General features: G+C 41.4%; 1 long non-coding RNA gene across 1 annotated transcript in view; it reads left to right on the top strand.

Annotated features, from left to right (window-relative positions):
• LOC110308674 (uncharacterized) overlaps positions 1–15,847 on the top strand; it is a 41,652-nt gene that overhangs the window by 14,600 nt on the left and 11,205 nt on the right. The window lies entirely within an intron of this gene.

Genomic DNA, 15,847 nt, shown 5'->3' with positions numbered 1-15,847 from the left:
TGAGAGTATAGAGAAGGGAACTCTCTTCCTATAAGTCCATGGAAACCTGTCCTATAGTCTAAGAAAGAACTAGATGGCAGGGGCTATATGTCACATTGCACTCTCTTACCCAACAGAGCACCAGTAGGTACATAGTCCTATCTAGTGTTACACACTTCATGGATTCCTGGTAAGAGATACTTCTTGGAAAGGTGATAACTCTCCCCAACCCCACCTTGCAGACCACAGCATCCATTTCCAGGGACCATTCTGATTATCATGGGGGGGGGGGGGTTGCACAGTTCTTGGTTGCGAGAAGGACTTAGTTACCAGTGAATGACTCCTCAGGAGAAACCAAAAAGGGAGAGGGTCAACACAAAGTTGACCCAGTTGAAAGTTTGGCTAAGGTTTAGGGCTTGAAAAGTGCACAAGGTATGTGAATTCACATGTGTTACACCACTAGCTTTTCCTGGGGAGATGTGAAAAATGTCTGCCTAACTCAGAGTACACACCAATGGCAGCCCAAAGAAATGATTCTACCCCAAGTCTAACTTGGTGAACAATGAGTTTAAGTGGACTCAAGTGGAGCATGGGTGAGGAGTATCTGTCAGGTTATGGACAACTTCTGGGTAGCTGTACCCCTCCCACACACACACACAAATCCTGTGCCCTCCAGTACTCAACTGCCCCTCTCTCTCTCTCTCTCTCTCTCTCTCTATATATATATATATATATATATATATATATATATATATATATATATATCCTGGAGGAAGGGGAAAGGGGAAAGGGCCTCCAGTGACTACTTCATTGTCCCTGAGCCAAGAGCCCCTTGTATGTTCTCCTAAGCCTGCACTCCTATTGTAAGACACTCTTTAGGGACTACATCTTCTGAGACCCCTCCTATAAGTAATCATAACTATTATCATGTAATGTCTACAAGACACACTCTGTGTTTCAAATCCATTGAACTTGATGTTGCAGAGGATACAAATAATCCCACATACTCGGAGCCTGAGGCAGGATGACCGCAAGTTCAAGACCAGTCTGGCCAATGTAGAAAGACCCTGCCTGAAGAGGCAAACAACAACAATAAAATGGCCATTAAAATCTGTAGAGGAAGAAGAGTTGTAAAATTTTGGGGTGCAGTCAGGACTACTTGGGGGGACCTTTCACCAAAACATAGACCTTTTCTAAATCACTAAAGAAGAGGAATAATAATGTGTGAGCTCTTTGGGCTGTGTGTGAAAAAAAAAAACCCTGAAAATCATTGTCCAATGCTGTAGAACCAGCAATCATGACCCAGACTCCTGACTATAGAGCTTTTCTTGCAGGATACCTTTGAGAAAAGGTTTTTATTAAAAGAGGGGAAATGGGTGGAAAGGGAGATAGAGACCGGACATTCCAGAGATAGGAATGACTAACACTGGATGTGGGATACAAGCCTTTGGGAGGCAAGACCATGTGATTTGTGTAGCTTGAGTAAGAGAAATTACAAGTGAATGAGCCTGGAAAGGCCATTTAAGGGGAATGCCAGTGTGCCTTGCAAAGGCAGAGCCTCCAGGCCTCCCTTAACCCAACCTTCCTGCCTTTGGATAAACACAAAGATCTACTTTCCTTATTGCTTGAAATATCAAAATATTGTATTTTGTTTTAAAAAAGTAATAACATCAATGGAAATTTCTAGAATATGATTTTCAGATCCCATTTTTCAGTGTTGTTGGTTATTTCCTATCTTTACTGTCTTGGGATAGCGCCTTTAGCTAGGAGGTAAGAGAGAGGTTATCACACCTCTATGTAAGAAGTGAGGAAGCAAAGGGGACAGATATAAGAGCTGTTTCAGAGGAGGAATAGACATAGGCTCTCACAGTGAACTATTGGATGTCCAAGCTGCCTTGACTATGGAAGAATGTATTTTGAATGGGACACTGTCCTTATCCAACCCTATACACAAAGATGTATTCTAAGTGCAAAGGAACCGAAGTGGGTGAGATTTAGGCCCAACAGATACTCTGCTATTCACATAAGGAGCTGTTTTATGTCGAAATGAGGGAATACACAATTTTCATCTATACTCCCTCAAAGGGACGAGGCTCTTCCCCAGATGGACATCGACTGTTATAACAACTTCTAATGATGGCTGGGTTCATGTTGTACACCACACACAGCTTGTGGGACTTTGGGTGTACTTCACCAAACCTTACAACTCTGTGAGGTTTCATGATCTTCATGGACTGATGGGGAGACAGAGGCATATAACGAGGGGGCCTGAGGTCTCATAGCAGATAGAGTTATCCTTTGAGAGTCTGTCTAGCATCAGTCAACCAGAAGGGGAGAAGAACAGAGCTGAGTGGTATAGTCCCTAGTAGAGGCAGGCCTTCTAGGCATCATTAGTATACCTATCCAAGCCCCATAGATCCACTACCTCTTAGTAACTCACTTAAATATTGAATCCATCCATGAATGAAGTCATAGATGCAGGCACCTCATGATCCAGTCATGGATTCCCTAAGAGCCCACCTTAGAACACTGCTTGTACGGGGGGATGCACTTTGAATCCATAAGCTCTTAATGTCAAAGCTATAACACTGCGGGGCGAAAGAGCATGCCTTTCGCTTTTATGATTCAGACACAAGAATTTTGAGCATCATTTAAACATTAATTTTCAAAGTTTAGCAACTTGGGTTGCAAGTGTAAAAGAAATGTTATAAATAGCATTTAAATACAAATTCTTTAAACACTAAAAACCAGTTTTTCTGTCCATTGGTATGCTATATCCAAGAAATAAATGTACCTTGCCTCCTATAGCAGCCTTTATTTAAACTGGATTATTGGGTCAGGGGGGACCTATATAATGCATTCTGGCCTTAAACTTAATAAATTCAATCGTTGAAAATTTAATAAACATTTATTTTAAAACCACTTTCAGATTATTTATAATAGGACTATAACCTAAATGTCTGCAGATAAATTTGCCCAAAATTCTTATGATACACTTGACTATTGTTAAACTCTATTCTTTGTGGTTTGGACCCTAAACCTAGATGTTAGGTCCCTGTTGTAATCTGATAATGATCAACCTCAGAACTGTTTTATATGACCCTAGAAACAGAAAGCATGAGAGACCCTGAGACAGTTGCAATTTGTTCTCACAGAACTGGCAAAGACTGAACATTCTATGGTAGAACAGTTTGCTCCCATGTAACTGACAGAGACCCGACACGTGATGGCACAATGAACCCATAGTTCTTTGAAGAAACAGCTAAAAAGAATGCACTCATCTGTGAGGGGCACAGGTATGTGAGCAATCACAGGGTTAACCATCACGCCATCGCTGAAAGTTTCCCAAGTCGGAAAAAGCAGAATAAAGTTCTGAATCACCCAAAATGAAGTCATATGAAACCCAGAATGCTTTACACATACTCAGTGATGCTTTCATTAGAAAGGAGGACTCAGGAGAGAACAGTCTACCAACAGGTCCAGTCGCATGGGCTTTGTGACTCTTAACTATGAATACATGATGGAAGGGAGTTGTTTTTTTTTTTTTTTTTTTTCTCACAAGGCCTTCTAATTCTTCAGTCCTCTGCGATGTTTTGGTTTCCCCGAAACAAAAGCATCTGGTTCTAGGTACCAGAAGAGCAAGAATGACAATTGCAAAGCTGCTGTCCCTCCCTTGCTGGACTCTTTCTTGTCTTTCATGCCAGGGGTCTCTTTCTATTTGCTTTCAGAGGCTGGATGTCTCAATGTCCTGTTGGGAAAGGGGGATAGATGAAGACACATTTGTATAGATTTGGAGGACAAAGATTGATGTGTATCCGTATCTTAAACATGATTCTGAGGGTATCATCTTGATCATCCTGAGGTTCCCAAGACATCTGCCAGTTCTTTGGGGGCAGATGGGATTGTCAATGTTGACTGTTCTTTCTTCCTCATGCTTTTGTAGAAATACCCATGAAATATCTTAAGGAAAAGGCCAGCTACTCTTTTTTCCATAGGCAAAGCAAATTTTCCCTTTGTGGGTGCTGAAGATGTCTGGGTACTTGCTGCAATAAGAGAGGCAGTAGAATTCATTGCATGCCCCTGCTTTGTAAACACTCAAGATTGCTGCTCTGTTTCATTGCTCATACACTGCATCTACGGGGAGCTCCGTGTCATCACTACAACCTTTGAGAATTCACTGCTGGTCAGTAAGAATCAAGTAGGCAAGGGAAAAGACAAGAAGGGGGAAGGGAGAGAGAGGAAGAGGGTTGGGGAAAAGGGAAGTAAGAAGGGAGAGGAGAAAAGAAAAGAGAAAAGAAAAGGGGAGATTTTAAAAATAAGTTTGCTCATTTGCCAGACATTACCTAAACAACCACAGATTTCCATAGATGGAAATAGTGGCTCCATTAGTTTCTTTTGTAAAAGCTTGATGGCCTGTCTGCTTCATCTCTGGTTGGGAGACCCTGGATCTAGTCCTCATGTACTCAGGATTCGCTGCCCAGAAGACGCATGAATATACTGCCCAAAGTAAGGATAAATTGGTGGATGACCCATTAGCTGCAAGGGGGAGTGAATACTTAAGAATTAAAGTTGAAGGGACAAGCACATGAGGCATTAAATGTAAACCTTTGCAAATGCATAGTGGTGGCATTAGATAAAAAATTCTCTACTGTTTCCACCAAGGTCCAGTGTCGAGAATGAATGGCGAAAGGACAAGTGGGAATCTAAGTACTCAGTGAGACCCAGCATTGAAGTCTGAGAAGTAAGGGACTGGCAGTTGATAACAAGCTGATTTCTGAAAGCTCAACCTGGGGTGTAGAAGAGGGGCTAAAACCAAACCAGTTGTGAAGCCTCAGATCCCTTCTGCATCACCTCTTTAGGACTCATCTGTCCTCTTTGCAAAAGTTGGGAATTCACAAGCATCACAACAGACCTTTGAAGATAGAGTGGGCAAAAGCCAGTCCCCTGGGATTTAGCATTTGATCATTTAATAAATATTTTCCATCTAGTATATGCCACTTTACTAACCTTGTGGACTGGAAAGAAAACACAACCCCCAGCCCTTAGTTTTAGAACTTACTTTAAAGCCTTATTAATTAGGGAGAATGTTGTGAGCATTTAAACAACTAAGGTACATGGTAATGAAAATGATAATACAAAAATTGTCATGGCTGGCAATGGAGGTTCAAATCTATACTTACACAAGTGAGAGAGTCAAGAAGATCACAACTCCAAGACCACCCTGGTCTACATAGTATGTTTGAGACCAATTAGGGGGTATGCAATGAGACCCTGTGTGAACAAAGCAAAACAAAACAATGACCGGAGACAATATGAGATCAAGCTCTTGAAGAATGGGGTTTATGAAGCCCTTTACTGCTTAGAACCATCACCTTCCTCATCCCAAGGATTATAGAGGTCAGAATCGTTCAACACAAGCCTGCTTAACTTGCCAAATGGACCGCTTCACCAAAATGGTCAATCAGGCTCTTTCCTAGAAATTTAAAAGTAAACGACTTTGGTTTGGATGGTTTCCTTTGTAAAAAAAAAAAAAAAAAAAGAGAGAGAGAGAGATGAGAACATCTGTAACAGTCATTTTCTACAATGAACAAGTAAAGACTGTTAGTTGCAGAGAAGAAAAAGGATGAGCCAAGTCAGTATGATGAAATGGAGACAAGCAGAGCAGAGAAGGGACTCTAGCTCCCTAATGGACTCCCTTCCTTGTTGGAGTCTCTCTGTTGCTCAGTTTTCTTCCTCCTTGAGGTCATGAGACACTTATATCTGTAATAGTTCACTTGGCATCTCACAGGCCTTTATTCCTTAAAATTCTGGGGATTCTGGATCCATGTTTGGGATGCTTTCCTAAGCTCCACCTCCCTGGCCATGAACATTACTATACATATGTATATATGATCTATATAGTATATACACATACTCCCATCAAAACCTTTTGGTCCTTCTAAATGTTCTTACTCTCTTCTTTCAGTCTCCAGAGATACTTCAAATAATTTTTCTTACATAAACATTTTGTTAAATAGGCATTCTCATCTTCATATCACAGATAAATTTAACTTGCCAAGCAATTATTTTACCCAACTCCATGTATCTACCAATAGCAGAGTTGTGATATGAACTACTGAGGCAGTGTGACTCCTAAATGCTTTCTCCTAATCACCAAGTGACCCCTTATCTCTTTCACTGTGGCCTACCACAAGAAGCACTTCACAGGATGATCTGTTTCCGGGGGTTGAGGAGACAGGAGGATCACTGAAACTTGTTTGGCATCTTGTTTTGCCCATGGCTACATCTAGCCTGCCACCAACTTCTCTAGGAATATTTCTTGACTCTTCCTCTTCATTCTACATGGATAAGGAAGCCTTGTGCTGTAAATGATAAGGGCATAAGCTATAAGGATCCCAAATCTCCAAATCATCACATGGTAGAAGAACTATGCAAGAGTTCCCGACCCTCAAAGAGTAAATGGGAAAGCAACATTGGTTAGGTTCAGCCATTGTAGTTTCAGCTTATTTGTTAGAAAAGATACCAATTTTCCTGCGTTGATCTACCAGCAGTGTTCCAAACCTTGGATATGCAGTGGTGGGAACCTATGATACTTGGGATGCATATAAAGAGCATTTTTTATAGCAGTTTGGTTCATGCTTATAGAGATGCAATTTGTTTTATTAATGACAGAGATTACTCTTGAGATATACCAAGCCCAGTGCCTCTGTGGCTACTAAGGGAATATTCCCACTAGGGTCTTTTCCATCATCGATGGAGAAGATTCTTTCTGTTGTTTCAGAGATTACTCCTTGACCTGTAGGGTCATCTCCTTCCTGTAAGGATAGAGACTTTGGTCAGTGCATTAGGGAATTAGGGAAATACAGCCCAGGAGAGGATGCTTAGAGGCCCAGATCCAATTTACACAGAAACTACATTCTTTATCATTGATAGCAACTAAAAAGGTTCTGTCTGTCTGTCTGTCTGTCTGTCTCTTGGGATATACTTTGTTCATTTTCACCAGTTCAAATGAGAAATCACTGTTGCCAATTTGACAAACTTCAAGTTTGGGAGAATAAAGGAAATCTTACCAAAGTGATTTGATTAAGAATAGGCCCTTTTTAAAAAATAGGTCCACTGATGGGTCAATGGAGTAAGACATATAGATTTACTCTATAGTTTCTTCATGCTCTAAAATCCAGACTGGGAGCTGATAAATTCCTATGGAGAAATCACAAAGACTATATAGGAAAAGTTTCTAAATTAATGTTAAGCTTATCATAGTTCAGAGGCCAAGGTTTATTTCAAAATTGAATCTATGGACTTGGGAAAATGAGTTTGCACACTTCTGAATGACCACAGCAATTTCCATAGGTCTTAGGAAATCCTCCTCATGTAAATTAATTTGGTGAATTTCCACTGCAAAAAGTTCTTTCATTGACCACAAGGACAGGACAGACACAAGGGTTCTAAAAGCCACACTTTTGTTATATGTCTACAATTTAAATTGAACGACCAAGGTTACTCACCGTGTCTTCAACACACATTGCCAGGGCACTGCTACATTAAAGCTGAAGGGTATGAGTGTGGCTGTTGTTTTATGATCTACTCAACTCATATTTCCTGAGTGTCTTGATGCACTGTGAGGACAAGATGACTGTCTACTGGGTGCTGGCGAAGTGTATTTCTAATATGCTACTATAGCTGCTACTAGAGTCAACTCCATTTTAATGCCCTGCAAGGATGAACTTCGAACCTGGCACACGGTAGGTGTTCAAAATGCTGTTGAAAGAAAATGTGAAGTCTGCAGTCTCTTCTGGGAGTAGGAATAGCAACACCACAGGTTTAACTTTAGCCTGTGTTGCCATGAAAAGAAGTCATTTTCTTACCTTTACAAGTAAAAAGAATCATCTTCAGAATTTCTCCATTCAGCCAGCATTCACGGGGTACCAGTGGGCAGTGGTTGTAGTTTCCTGTCCTCCAAAGAGACACGCATGCTCTGACCTCCATCTTCTAACAACAGCATACACTGCCCTCCCCACCCCGTTGCTTTGTTGACTTGGCTAGATGGGTAATTACACAGCTAAGCACCAATGCCTTTGAAAACATCTCCTTCCTTTCACTCTCAATTATTCCTAGAGGGGAGAGAGGGAGGTAGCTGGTTGGTAAGAATGTCAAGGCCATAACAACCCTGATTTACTTGAATACATGAAATGAAACAAAGTGTTAACCAACATCTCCTTTGAAATGGCATTGGGTCAGATTAGCTCAGAGGAGGGCATCCTGAGACGGAGAAGAACCATTAATCACTGTCTTCAACAATCCAAGTTGAATATCTTATTGTTTAATTATTTTTAATCTTTTGGAAATACAGAACCGCCCCCGGGTATTTTCTTTTCTCTGTCCCTCCTACAGAGCTGACTGCTCTGGGAGCTGAAGGCCTCCTGTGTATTCCTTGAACTGAATCCAAATTCATTACAGATCTACTGTAAAGTAGACATAGATGATGTGGCTGGTGGGGAGGGAGGGGGAGAGGAGAGGGAAGGAAAGCTACCATAATAGTAAGTAGCCAGGGCCAGTTTGAAAAGTTGAAAGGTGACCTTTGACTTTCGCATGACTCATAAAGCACTTTATGACTCCTATCCCATTAGCCAAGAATTCTCAAGCTCCACAAAAGGGCTTTTTTTTTTTTTTTAGCTGAAATACCATTTTAACTCAGCCTTACAGGGACTGCTTATTTGGTTTATGTGTTAAACAAGTCTTCATGTCTGACTACCTAGGAGTTAACCAGCTTGGTTCATTGTGTGTCTATTTGCCGTGCTATGTACTTTGTCCGGACATAGAATCAAGTGGGTGCTGAGAAGACCAGATGATTTACTTAAACACATGCTTAAGTGAAGACATGTTTGAGATAAGATAGCTCTGTGTGTGTGTGTGTGTGTGTGTGTGTGTGTGTGAGAGAGAGAGAGAGAGAGAGAGAGAGAGAGAGAGAGAGAGAGAGAGAGAGAGAGAGAGGGCATAAAGACCTAGACAAAAAGACACAGGCAAAGGGAGGAGGAGCAAAATATGTGACATGGAGACAGACAGAGACAGGGGAGAGAGAGAAGAGAAAAACTGAGATTTCCACTCACAAGACACCCAGAATTGCAAATTCTAATAAAGAAAACTATAAGAATCCCTAGAATGAAAGATTTGTGGGGCTAAACTTTCTGAAGCTGTTTCCCAAGACATCTTCCCTTTTACCAAAATTTATGTTTTATTTCCTGGGTGCATACAGTGTATCACGATCATATCCACCCTCCCTCCTTCACCCTCCAACTTCTTCCAAGACCCCCTCACCACATCTGCTAACCTAAAGTTCATCTTTTTTTTTCATTATTTAATTTTAGCCCACTGAGTCCATCTAGTGCTGCCCATATACCAATAGGAGTAGGGCCAGCTACTGGGTCATAGGGAACCTACTTAGCATAGGACTTTCTAATATGCTTGCAGCTTCAGTCTTTAACTTGTCCTGAGACTAACAGAGTTCTAGTCACTTGCCTTCTGGGGAAGGACACTAAACAACCACGGTGGCTTTTATAGGAAGCTCAGAAGCTCTGTGACCAAGTTGTCCGGACACTGAGCATGTATATGACCACAGACACTAGGCTTTTTCTTTCTACATTTGATATCTCTTCCTATGTCTTTTGAATTCTTTACTTGCTGAGCCACAAAACATGACTGGATCCTTTGGTTCATTGAATCATAAAGTCAGTTAAAAATAAAACTTGTCCCCAGTCTGCTTTTCACAGGCTTTGTCAGGTGCTGGGTGAAAGATTAAAAGTGGCTACAAGTTCTTCAATGTGCTCTTCAGTGAGAGATGAGCTCTTAGTCCCTCGGGATGTACTCTGTGTCTGCTTGACCAATGGACTTCAGTGAAAGTTAGTTATGCTAGTTACTATGGTAATTAGTGATGTGATAGTTACTTGGGATATGTTGTGGTTAGATCCTGGGTATGTGAATTTGAATGTGATGATATACAGAAACTCTTAGGACTGTGAGAAATGGGTAACATGGTGCACAAGAATCTACTATGCTCCTCTAGGCAGGCTTTACTTGGAAAACCTGCATATCTGCATATGATTCCTGTTCAAAGAACTTCCAAATCTACTGAAAATAGCAGGAGAACCAGGTGTGGGTTATCTCAGAAGTCAGAGGTTAAGGCTGGATGATAATAGCTTGGAGGTCAGCCTGGGCTACATAGTAAGGTCCTATTTCAAAAATCAAAAAGGCATGTACATATATGAAATATCATGATTCAACCAAATGTGGTCCAAAGAGCTGCAGCAGTAGTTCTTAGTCTTGTATATGAGCTCAAGGGAATGCCAAGTATTGAATACTGCAGAATCACTGGACCAGAGATTGTGACTCAGTGGATTTTTGATGGACTTGAAGGCTTAACAAGATCTCCAGGTTATTCTCAAGAACAGGACAGAGAAGGACATTAGCTATAGGGGCAGTGAATTTAGAGTTGCTACGACTTAGTCTCTACTCTTGTACAAGGTTCTTAAGGAAGAGTAGAAGTTTGTGCTCCATAACTCAGACTTCTGTTAACCTTGCATGTTGCAGTCAGTATAATGTAACACACATTAAAGGAGTTCACTAACCGAAAATACCTCTGCTTGAGGCCACCTACAATATCTTTCACCAGGCTTTGAAGGTTGAAACCATCATTTGAAAAGGATAGTGCAGCCATTAATGCATTAGAACAAATTTTATAAGGTTTTACTCTTCAAATTAATATATTTTATTAATGATATAGGTAGTCTTTTCACCTTAGAGGTGCTCAAACCTACTTTTTGTCTGATTAAATAAATACTTGCCTTGGGCACAGAAAGCACACAGACACTTAAAAAGATTCCAGTGAAACGCAGAGGAACTCTCCTGGGTAGAGAATGGCCACATGCTCCTGAGAAAGTGCTTGTCTATGCTCACAGGACTCTTAGCTAAATCCTTGTCTATGCTCACAGGACTCTTAGCACTGAAGGTGGGGAGTGAGGAGCACGGAGCAGATCAAACACAATACACACAGGGAGCTGCGGTGCATAATCAAAATTAACAACAAACCTAGAGAGAGTTACTGTGTGTTTGTACTTGAATGTGAAGTGATGTTGTTGAGACTTAGAGTGGTTCAGGAGTGCAGTGTGTGTGTGTGTGTGTGTGTGTGTGTGTGTGAGAGAGAGAGAGAGAGAGAGAGAGAGAGAGAGAGAGAGAGAGAGAGAGAGAGAGAGAGCATGCCACGGGGGATTTCATGAGAAGCATATCCACAGATTCTATGGCAGACCTACTGAAATGGTTTGGATGTGGTTTATTCCCATAAACACTTACATTAAACTTTAGTTCCTCAAGATAGCAATGCTGGGAAATGGGGCCATGAGGAGGGATGATTAGCTCCAATCTTGGCAGACTGATTTCATGAGAACAGGTTGTAAAACATGTCAGTTGTTGTTGTTTGTTGTTGTTGTTTACCACCCTTGGGCCCGTGGCATGCCAGCTCCTTATTGCCACCCAAGCTGTCACTGTGTGGCTCCCACCATCCTTGCTGTAATGCAACAGAGACTCCTGCTAGAGGCTGATCTCAAACTTCTCAGCTTTCAGAACTACAAGATAAATAAAGGCTTCATTGTAAATTTCTTTTTTTTTTCTTTTTTTTTTATATTTTTATTACATATTTTCCTCAATTACATTTCCAATACTATCCCAAAAGTCCCCCATAGCGCCCCCCACTTCCCTACCCACCCATTCCCATTCTTTTGGCCCTGGCATTCCCCTATATTGGGGCATATAAAGTTTGCAAGTCCAATGGGCCTCTCTTTCCATTGATGGCTGACTAGGCCATCTTTCGATACATATGCAGCTAGAGACAAGAGCTCCGGGGTTCTAGTTAGTACATCATGTTGTTCCAACAATAGGGTTGCAGATCCCTTTAGCTCCTTGGGTACTTACTCTAGCTTCTCCATTGGGAGCCCTGTGATACATCCAATAGCTGACTGTGAACATCCACTCCTGTGTTTGCTAGGCCCCAGCATCGTCTCACAAGAGACAGCTATATTTGGGTCCTTTCAGCAAAATCTTGCTAGTGTATGCAATGGTGTCAGCGTTTAGAAGTTGATTATGGGATGGATCCCTGGATACGGCAGTCTCTAAATGGTCCATCCTTTCATCACCGCTACGAACTTTGTCTCTGTAACTCCTTCCCTGGGTGTTTTGTTCCCAATTCTGAGAAGGTGCACAGTGTCCACACTTTGGTCTTCATTCTTCTTGAGTTTCATGCGTTTAGCAAATTGTATCTCATATCTTGGGTATCCTAAGTTTTGGGCTAATATCCACTTATCAGTGAATACATATTGTGTGAGTTCTTTTGTGATTGTGTTACTTCACTCAAGATTATGCCCTCCAGGTCCATCCATTTGGCTAGGAATTTCATAAATTCATTCTTTTTAATAGCTGAGTAGTACTCCATTGTGTAAATGTACCATAATTTCTGTATCCATTCCTCTGTTGAGGGACATCTGGGTTCTTTCCAGCTTCTGGCTATTATAAATAGGGCTGCTATGAACATAGTGGAGCATGTGTCCTTTTTACCGGTTGGGACATCTTCTGGATATATGCCCAGGAGAGGTATTGCTGGATCCTCCGGTAGTACTATGTCCAATTTTCTGAGGAACCGCCAGACTGATTTCCAGAGTGGTTGTACAAGCTTGCAATCCCACCAACAATGGAGGAGTGTTCCTCTTTATCCACATCCTCGCCAGCAACTGCTGTCACCTGAATTTTTGATCTTAGCCATTCTGACTGGTGTGAGGTGGAATCTCAGGGTTGTTTTGATTTGCATTTCCCTGATGATTAAGGATGTTGAACATTTTTTCAGGTGTTTCTCTGCCATTCGGTATTCCTCAGGCGAGAATTCTTTGTTCAGTTCTGAGCCCCATTTTTTAATGGGGTTATTTGACTTTCTGGAGTCCACCTTCTTGAGTTCTTTATATATATTGGATATTAGTCCCTTATCTGATTTAGGATAGGTGAAGATCCTTTCCCAATCTGTTGGTGGTTTTTTTGTCTTATTGATGGTGTCTTTAGCCTTGCAGAAGCTTTGTAGTTTCATGAGGTCCCACTTGTCAATTCTCGATCTTACAGCACAAGCCATTACTGTTCTATTCAGGAATTTTTCCCCTGTGCCCATATCTTCAAGGCTTTTCCCCACTTTCTCCTCTATAAGTTTCAGTGTCTCTGGTTTTATGTGAAGTTCCTTGATCCACTTAGACTTGACCTTAGTACAAGGAGATAGGAATGGATTGATTCGCATTCTTCTACATGTTAACAACCAGTTGTGCCAGCACCATTTGTTGAAAATGCTGTCTTTCTTCCACTGGATGTTTTTAGCTCCCTTGTCGAAGATCAAGTGACCGTAGGTGTGTGGGTTCATTTCTGGGTCTTCAATTCTATTCCATTGGTCTATTTGTCTGTCACTATACCAGTACCATGCAGTTTTTATCACAATTGCTCTGTAGTAGAGCTTTAGGTCCGGCATGGTGATTCCACCAGAGGTTCTTTTATCCTTGAGAAGAGTTTTTGCTATCCTAGGTTTTTTGTTATTCCATTGTAAATTTCTTAAGACACCACAGATGAACTAAGAGGATGATCTTGTGGGAAAGGTGATTAACATGATTGCCGTTTGGTTTATGAAGAAAGATGGCTGTACCTATACTCCTCAGTGGTTACAAAACCCGCACTCTTGAGACCATCACAACCAGAAGAGATGCCTTATTTTGACGACGGTATCTGTATCTATTTGTCTTGCCTGTTTCTATAAAAAGGTTTGGTGCGAGCATCATTAAACCCATCTAGCTAATAAACTTGCTATTATTTAAGTTTGCTGATACCAAATCCCTACTTAAGTACATGAAAAGTTATAGTGTCACAACTTGGCATATGAAAAAGCCCACAGCTGTGCGCATAGCCCTTCTGGGCTCCTGTCTTAACCATAACACATCTTTTTCCTCCTGAACCTCTTTGGTCCACAGTACCTACTCTTTCCACCTAGATCAGACTTCTATCTATTCAGAGATCAGCTCAAGCCTCAACCCCCTAATTGTGTTTGCACTTGGTATCCTAGCAAGAATTCATCTGCTATGCCTTTCTTTGTGTCCTAACTGCACTCATAAAACCTTTATATTCTAGGTCTTTGTGTCCACAACCATCAGGATGGAGTCATCTTTGTTCTGTGTGCTTCACCACTCCTGGCTTTTCTGTCTTCCAGCTCCCACATATATTTAGCTAATGGGAGACACTAGCAAGAAATCAGCAAACAGGAAGTTGAGATATTTCTTAGCTTCCCCTTGTCTGCTTGCTTTGGGGTGGGGTGGGGTATCTGGATCTAATTACCAAAACCCATAGTTCTTTCCTTTGAGACAACCCTGTACCTGTAACTACACCCCCCCACACACACACACACACACTCAGTTCCGCTAATGTAGTAGCAGTTCTCATACAGCTAGTCATGAAGTATTACTCAGCCTTTCTTCTTTTTAATTTATTGAAATGCTGGACTTTCAATTTAGGAATATTTCAATTTAGGAATAGCCTGTAATTTATTTTCCAAATTACCAGATTAAACCAAATTGCCTGTATTCTGTAAGACCCTGATGGATACACCAAGTTTGCAAGTAGATAAGGAACTTTATGTGACATTTATAATCAGACATTTGGTGTCTTTCCTACGTGATACTCTTGAACTTCCTCATTGAACTGTTAGTTAGACCAAGGCTGGTAACAATAGCAGGGACTATTCCCAAGCTCCCCTCTCAAGATGGCTCGGGTATAAAGTTTGGATGCCATGATCATTAACTGAGTTCACACGGACAAATCAATTTGGACCAAGAAAGCACTAACATGAAGTCTATAGTAGCTTGATGTCCTTACCCTCATTAGCAGAGGATGAAGCATTTAAATAGAAACTGGAGGCAAATATAGAAAGCCAACCCTGATTGTCCAATTTAATCAATGATGAGTGTTTGCATTGTCTATGGCAAGTAAAATTACAAAGTAGATGCCCAATAAATGCTTGTAAAATGGAATTCAATTGGTTGATTGCTCAAGCCCCAAGCTCTTTGGAGCATTGACCTGAAACCAGAATTGAATTCCTGTTTGAATCAACCAGAGCTTCTAGCCCAGAGCTTACATCATGATCTATGCAGTGGTTCTCAACTTGTGGGTCACGATCCCCTTGCCACACCTCTATTCCCCAAGATATCTATATTATTATTTATAACAGTTGCAGAATTATACAGTTATAAAGTAGCAACAGAAATTATTTAATGGTTGGGAGTCAGGACAATATGAAGAACTGTGTTAAATAGTTGCAGCCTTAGGAACATGAGAACCACTGAATCCATACATTGTTTGGAGTTTTCTGAATGCACAAAGCCACCACTCCAGAGTCTCCCTGCTTCAAAATGAGGGTAGCAACGCACTTTTAGGTATTTACCAAATGATAATAGCGACTACACAGAAACTTCCGGTGGGTAGAAACTGGCCCAACTGAGCCGGGACTGTAGTACATTTAAACGTTACTATCTGTACAGAATCCCTCTGGTCTCCCTCTCTGGCAAACGCCCAGGTTTGCATAGACTGCTCTTTTTGAGCCCCTAGGCAGAGTCTGGGTGGGGGACAGCTGCCGTAGATTTTCAGAGCAGTTCTTGTGGATGAAAGCGAAGCCCCTGACTTGTGTGCCCAGGGGCTGGGATCAGAACTCCTGGCCTGAAAGAGGGGCTCTGTTGAAAGAACAGTAGGCCTCCCTGTTGAACGGGCCAGTGGGATTTTTTTTTTTCAGTTTGCACCTGGTGTTGGG

The sequence above is a fragment of the Mus caroli genome, unplaced genomic scaffold (assembly GCF_978045245.1).
Source record: "Mus caroli unplaced genomic scaffold, Mus_caroli_1 scaffold_15, whole genome shotgun sequence".
Taxonomy (NCBI): domain Eukaryota; kingdom Metazoa; phylum Chordata; class Mammalia; order Rodentia; family Muridae; genus Mus; species Mus caroli.
Note: the sequence above shows the minus strand (reverse complement) of the source record. Positions and strands in the feature narration are given on the sequence as shown.